General features: G+C 34.0%; 1 long non-coding RNA gene across 1 annotated transcript in view; it reads right to left on the bottom strand.

Moving 5' to 3' along the window:
* Positions 1–779: 779 nt before the first annotated feature.
* The window catches only part of LOC306652428, a 40,592-nt gene continuing 33,487 nt past the window's right edge, over positions 780–7,884 (bottom strand). The window contains exon 3 of the long non-coding RNA XR_013761395.1: positions 780–897. This is a non-coding gene — a long non-coding RNA (uncharacterized lncRNA). The remainder of the gene's footprint in view (positions 898–7,884) is intronic.

Genomic DNA, 7,884 nt, shown 5'->3' with positions numbered 1-7,884 from the left:
AAATGCTTTCATATAACTACAATTTCCAGCTATCATTACATACCACAAAAGAGCATTTATTGTGAATCTAATTTCACGGAAAATCCATAACAAGTATTTATTTATAAAGAGCACATGTTAGTGAATTTTAATGAATAAATATATGAATAATATTAAACTGTTTTAGGATATTAACTTATTAAAATGGATTGACCTAGAATTCTCCAAAAATGTGCACATTATCACCTGAACACCCACAAATAACAGAAATCCTTTTAGATCATGCTGATACTCACTAGCAAAGGAGAGTTTGGGTGGTTAATTTAAATAAACTGGGATATCACTGTAGATACACAAAAGATTTTACAGAATTTTAAAACAAGATAAACATGGGGCAGTACACATTCAATGATAACAAGAGAAATAAACCTAAACTTCTGAAAAATCATTTCTGCTAGGTAACTTCAACATTTTGAAGTTTGGCTTCTTCCTTGAACTTTGTGCTTCTCAACTCTGTTCTTATAGGTGTAGGCCACAGTATTTTATATCACTGAATTACTCTCAGTATTAATTTTCTAAAGGGAAGGATATATAACATAACAAGAAAGAGAGAGATTAATGACTAAATGGAATGTCATTAACATTTTATTTATACCAAAAATGCCCCATTTTTCTTGAAAGTGCAAATCTGAAACACATTCTTATAGAGAAGTTTCCAGAAGATATTTTTCAAGGGAAGAAAATTAAAAAATTATAAGTGATTAAAAATTATGAAGGGAAGTTATGCATACCCAGGAAGACCAAGTTTCTGTAGTTATCTACCATCACATCTCTATATAAGTTTTGCTGAGCTGGTTGAAGGCATTTCCACTCCTCTTCAGTGAAATCAATGGCCACATCCCTGAATGTCAAAAGTTCCTAAAATAAAAATAGGTAAATAAATATTACGGAGGAGAATGGAGCAGCCCAAATTTCATATGACAGTGACTGCAGAATGTGGATCTAAAGGAGGAGGCTCTCAAGGCATCAAGCCTTGGACTGCCCACGGAACCTCTGTTGAAGAGGTGGTTATCTACTGTTAGCCTACAGACTGCAGATCACCAGGGGATCACCAGATGCCTGCTGTTGCCTGGAAATTCACTGCCACAGTACCCACTGGTTTGGTTACACATGGCTGCCACAATTTTGAGACAATAGCCAGCACCGCAGGACCTGTGGACAGATTGAAAAAGCCCCATCTCTATGACATCTCAGCCCAATCACCTACACCCTGCCAACAGGACCCCCAGACAGGCTGACCATACCACATCTCCTGGACCCCTGAACCAGACAGACCACACTCTGCTCCAGGACCCTTTCCAACCAACTACACCTGCCTCCCAGACTCCCAGCCAACCACACCCATGCCCTGAGCTGCAGCTCCCCATTTGTCAACATACTTGTAAGCCAATTTGGCCATCTTGGATTACCTGGGAAGCAGAAGCACCCATCTTTAGTTGGGGCAAATCCCATCCTGAGATGCCTACTGGAAACTGGAAGCTCATTGTCATGTATCTCTCATGCATCAGGCTGCTGAAGACTGGGAGCTTTGAATAAAACATAAGTGTTATAGTACAGGATTTTTTTTTCTCCTTTTTGAAAAATTGTAAGTTTTTGTTTCTTTACTTTTCTTGCACTATTTTCCTTTTGTTTACTGGTTTCCTCAGAGTGTCTTTCTCCCTTTTCTCATGCTAACCAACCAACTACTTTTGATTACACTATCAAACTTTCTAAGATATAGAACTTCTATAAACTACTTTCTCATCCCATTAACAGTTACATCTTACACCACTCCCCACCCACTTTGTCCTCCATTACAAACTGCAGACCTTAATGCAAATCTATCTGTTATAATGTAGATAAGATTTGAACTTATCCTCTGTTTATTATGATAATATTGTTAATGTCATCAAAGAATATTTTTGGATGAGGGCTGCATATTGTCTGTATTGGGTGCTGTTATTATTGATCTCCCCCTTAAAGAAGATGTTTTGGAAACCTATAGGGTGACTATAAGCTTACAGGGGGGAAACTGCAACACTCAAGATCTGTATTGCTGGAGGGGAAGATACATGAACAACATGAAAAGGCAAGGAAAGAAAATGTTCCAAACAAACCTAGATTCTATATTCAGAGAACCCAGTGACAGTATGGTAGAAGAAATGTCAGATAAAAGTTCAGAATATTCATAATTAAAGTAACTTATGAGGCAAATGATGAAATAAAAGAGCAAATGTAGTCAACAAATGATCACTACAATAAGCAGATGAAAGAACAATTGCAGGAAGGAAAAAAAATCACTTCAACAAAGAGGTAGAGATTGTAAAAAAAAAAAAAGGAAATCCTTGAAATGAAGAAAACAATAAACTAAATAAAAAACTCAATGGAAAGCATCACCAACAGACTAGATCACTTGGAAGAACAAACCTCAGACAATGAAGAAAAAATATTTAATCTTGAAAATAAAACTGACCAAACAGAGAAGATGGAATATCATAAGAAATTATGATTGAAAACTCCAAGAACTCTGAGACATCATGAAAAGACCAAATTTAAGAATTATTGGGATTGAGGAAGACACAGAGATACAAACCAAATGAAAGAACAACCTATTCAATGAACTGATATTTAAAAATTCCCCAAACCTGAAGACTGAAATGGAAAATCAAATGCAAGAGAGTTACAGAACACCAGATGCACAGAATTACAGCAGATCCACAGAAAGTCAGAATATAATGAATATGTCTCATATACAAAATAAAGATAGGATTTTTAAGGCTACAATAGAAAAGCATCAGAATACATATAGGAGGAAACCACTATGAACATCAGCAGATTTCCCAGTCTGGACCCTAAAAATTAGAAGGGCCTGGAACAACATATTTCAAGCTCTGAAAGAATGTGGTTGCCAACAAAGAATCCTATACCCAGCAAAAGTAACCTTCAGATTTGAAGACGAAAAAAAAAATTCTTCCATGATAAACAAAAGTTAAAATAATTTACAAATAGAAAGCCTGTGTCACAGAACATTCTCAGCAAAATATTCCATGAGGAGGAAATGAAAAACAACAATGTAGGTCAGTAAAGGGAGAAACTACCTTAAAGGAAAAACCAAAGGAGATACCAATTCAAGTTAAAAACCAAAAATAAACCCAAATGACTGGGACAACAAATCATACCTCAATAATAACCCTGAATGTTAATGACCTAAAGTCATTAATCAAAGAGATAGGTTGGCAAATTGGATTTTAAAAAAGACCCAACAGTATGCTGCCTTCATAAGACTCATCTCATAGAAAATGACATCTACAGACTAAAGGTAAAAGGATGGAAAAAAACCTAAAACACCTACCACACACAAGGACTCAGTAAAAAAATTGGGGGTTTCATTCTTATATCAGATAAATTGGACTTCAATTCTTAGTTAGTCAGAAGGGATACGAAAGGAAATTTCATACTGTTTAAGAGAACCATAAATCAGGAAGACATAATTATCATAAATATTTATGCCCCAAACAACGGTGTATCCATGCAGATTCTTCTCAATTTCATGAATCAAAGAGACCACAACACAATAATTCTGGATGACTTTAACACACCAATGTCACCACTGGATAGATACTCCAAGCTAAATCTAAACAAAGAAAACATAGAACTCAATAGAACTATCAATAACTTAGACTTAACAGACATATATAGAATATTCGATCCATCAACAATTCAATACACTTTCTTCACAGCAGCCCATGGATACTTCTGTACAATAGATCATATGTTATGCCACAAAGCAGTCCTTAGCAAATGCAAAAAAAAAAAAAAAAGAGATAAAACCTTGAATTCTCTCAGATCATAATGGAATGAAATTAAAAATCAGTGACAAAATAAAAACAGAAAATACTCCAACATCTACAGACTAAATAATATACTACTGAATGAAGCACAGACAACAGAAAACATCAAGGAGGAAATAAAAATATTCATAGAGGTAAATAAGATTGATCATACATATCAAAACCTCTGGGACACCATGAAAACAGTACTAAGAAGAAAATTCATTGCACGGAACTTATCCAAGAAAATAATAAAAAGTCAACAACTAAATGACCTAACATTATATCTCAAAGCACTAGAAAAAGAAGACAGAACAACATCGTAAGAAGAAGAAGACAGGAAATAATTAAAATCAGTGCTGAAATCAATGGAATAGAAACAATTCAAAAATTGGCAAAACAAAAAGTTGGTTTTTTGAAAAAGTAAACAAAATAGATAAACCCCTAACCACACTAAAAATGGAGAGAGAAAACTCAAATTACAAAAATTGGTGATGAAAAAGGAATTATCATGACAGACACCACTGAAATACAAAACATAATGAGAAGCTACTTTAAAAATCTATACTCCAAAAAATAGGAAATATTGAAGATATTGACAAACTTCTAGAGACATATGATCCTCCCAAACTAAACTTGCAGGACATACATAATTTAAACAGGTCAATTTCAAGCAATGAAATAGAAGTCATCCAAACTCTATGAACCAGGAAAAGCCCAGTACCAGATTTATTCTCAGTCCAGTTCTACAAGACCTTCAAACAAGAACTCATGCCAATACTCCTTAAAGTATTCCAGGAAACATGAAAGGATGGAACCCTTCCAAACTCATTCTGTGAAGCAGTATCACTCTGATACCAAAACAAGACAACGACTCATCGAGCAAAGAAAATTTTAGTCTGTTATGTCTGATGAATATAGATGCAAAAATCCTTATCAAAATTTTGGCAAATCACATATAGAAACCTATGAAGAAGATAGTGCACCACGATCAAGTGGGGTTTATTTCAGGGATGCAAGGATGGTTCAACATCTGGAAACCAATAAATGTAATTCATCACTTCAATAGACTTAAGGTAAAGAGTCATATATTTATTCCAATAGATGCACAGTAAGTTTTTGACAAAACACAGCACCCCCTCATACTCAAAGCAATAAGAAACATAGGGACAGTAGGAACATACTTCAACAATGTAAAGACTATTTATGCTAAGCCCACAGCCAACATCATTCTTGATGGAGAAGAACTGAAACATTCCCTTTAAAAGCTGGAACAGGACAGGGATGCCCTCTTTCACTACTTCTGTTCAACATCATCCTTGAAATACTAGCTGGAGCAATTAGACAGACCAAAGAAATTAAATGGATTCAAGTAGGAAAAGAAGAACTAAGTGTCACTAATTGTCAATGATAAGATTCTATATTTAGAGGATCAAAGAAACTCCACCAGAAAACTTCTAGACCTAATAAATGAATTCACCAAAATAGCAGAATAGAAAAACAACATGCATAAATCTAAAGCATTTTAATTCATAAACAATGTAATATCTAGAAGGGAAATAACTGTTCACAATAGTCTCAAAAAATAAAATACTTAGGAATCAATCCAATCAAAGAGTTAGAAGACCTCTACAATGAAATTGACATTAAACAAAGAAATGGCAGAAGATCTTAAAAGATGGAAAGATCTCCTATGCTCCTGGATAGTACAAATTAATATTACCAAAATGACCATACTTCCAGAAGTGTTATACATATTTAACATAATTCCAATTAAAATCTCAATGACGTTTACCACAGAAATGGAGAAAGTAATCATGAAATTCATGTGGAAGAAAAAGACCCAGAATACAAAAAACAATCATTTACAGGAAGAGTGATGCATGAGATATCACAATACCAGACCTTAACCTGTAATATAGAGGAAGAGTAACAAAAACAACATGGTATTGGCACCACAATAGGAAGTCCAATGGTAAAGAGGATAGAAGACACAAAGACATAACCACATAAGTACAGTTATCTCATACTAGACAAAGTTGCCAAAAACTTACAATGGAGAAAAGATAGTCTATTAAACAAATGGTGCTGGCAAAACTGGAAATCCATATGCAGTAAAATGAAATTAAAACCTTATCTCTCACCCTGTACAAAACTCAACTCAAAATGGACCAAGGATCTAGGAACTAGTCCTGATACCCTTCACCAAATAGAAGAAAATTTGGCCCAAATCTCCATCACGGTGACTTAGGACCAAATTTCCTCAACAAGACACATATAGTGCAAGAAATAAAAGCAAAAATCAATAAATGGGATAAATTCAAACTAAAAAGCTTTTTTCTCAGCAAAGGAAACAATCAATAATGTTAAAAGAAAGGCTATAGAGTGGGAGGAAATCTTTCCCATACATACTTCAGACACAGCACTAATCTCCACAGTATATAAAGAACTGAAAAAACTTTACACCAAAAATACAAATAAACAAATCAATACATGGGCTAAGGAACTGGGCAGAGATTTCACAGAAGAAGATATACAGGTGATCAACAAATATATGAAAAAGTGCTCATCATTCCTAGTAATTAGAGAAACACAAATTAAAATGATCCTGAGTTCATCGAACTCCAATTAGAATGGCTAATATTAACAACACAAGCAATAATAATTGTTGGCATGGATGTGGCAAAAAAGGCACAATCATACATTGCTGGTGGAGTTACAAATTGGTGCAGCCGCACTGACAAGCAATATGGACATTCCTCAGAAAACTTGGAGTGGTCCTTCCACTTGACCCAGCTATTCCACTCCTCAGTTTATACCCAAAATACTTAAAATCAGCTTACTACACTGATGCAGTAACATTAATGTTCATAGAAGTTCAAGTCACAATAGGTTGTGAAACCAACTGAGATGACCTTCAATAGATGAAAGGAAAAAGAAACTGTGGTATATACACAATGGAATATTACTCTGACATAAAGAAGAGTAAAATTCTGGCACTTTCTGATAAATGGATAAAGTTGGAAATTATCATGCTAAGTAAAATAGGCCAAGCTCAAAAAACCAAAGGTCAAATGTTTTCTCTGATAAGTCAATGAGCATATATAATGAGGGGGGATGGTGGAGGAAAGAGAAGAATGAAGGAACTTTGTATGATGTAGAGGAAAATGGGGCAGGAGGGTGTGGGTTAAGAAAATATAGTAGAATGAGACAGTATTACCCTGTGTATATGTATTATTATGTGAATTGTGTGAATCTACATTGTGTACAACCATAGAAATGAAAAGTTGTGCCCCATTTGTCTACAATGAATCAAAGTGCAGGGAATTGTCAGATAAAATTGCACAACCATGAATCAGAGATTACTGAAATTAAGAAACTGATTCAATAGTTTTGGGATGGAGTTGGGTTTTCTGAAAATGTAACAATTTCTTTAGCTATTCCAAGACCACAGTGGGATTAGAGAAACTTTTGAAAGGCAATGAGATTGACCACATAAAGGAAACATTTACTAGTGAATTTGAGTTCAAATATTTTATGGTATTTATGCATGTTATTAAAACATCAAATAGCAAAAACAATCCCATTTGAATTTTTTTTCAAATTAAAATTATTTTAATATATAAAATTAAAACTATACATATTTATTCACTAAAGTTTTGATACATGTATATATTATATAATGTTTATAACAGGATAAACAACTAGTTTTTCAAACAATTGTCATTTTTATTTAAATTTATTAGTTCTTTTTAGTTCTACATGACAGTAGAAAGCATATTCATGAAGTTATACAAGTATGGGATATATTCTATTCTACTTAGAATGACAATTATCTTATGGGTGGGCATGATGGTGGAACTCACTTAAGTATTTTGACATGTATACTTAGGAAAATTATGTTAGATGTATTCTAGTGTCTTTCCAATTTCTATCCTCCTCCCTTCTTTTTATCACCATTGTCTAATCTTATGAACTTTTCTTACCCTCCCCACTTTTTGTGGTTTATATTTAACATATCAGCCAAAAAATAAAC

Source organism: Sciurus vulgaris (genome assembly GCF_902686455.1).
Source record: "Sciurus vulgaris genome assembly, contig: HiC_scaffold_586_arrow_ctg1, whole genome shotgun sequence".
Classification (NCBI taxonomy): domain Eukaryota; kingdom Metazoa; phylum Chordata; class Mammalia; order Rodentia; family Sciuridae; genus Sciurus; species Sciurus vulgaris.
This window is presented reverse-complemented; position numbering and strand designations above follow the sequence as displayed.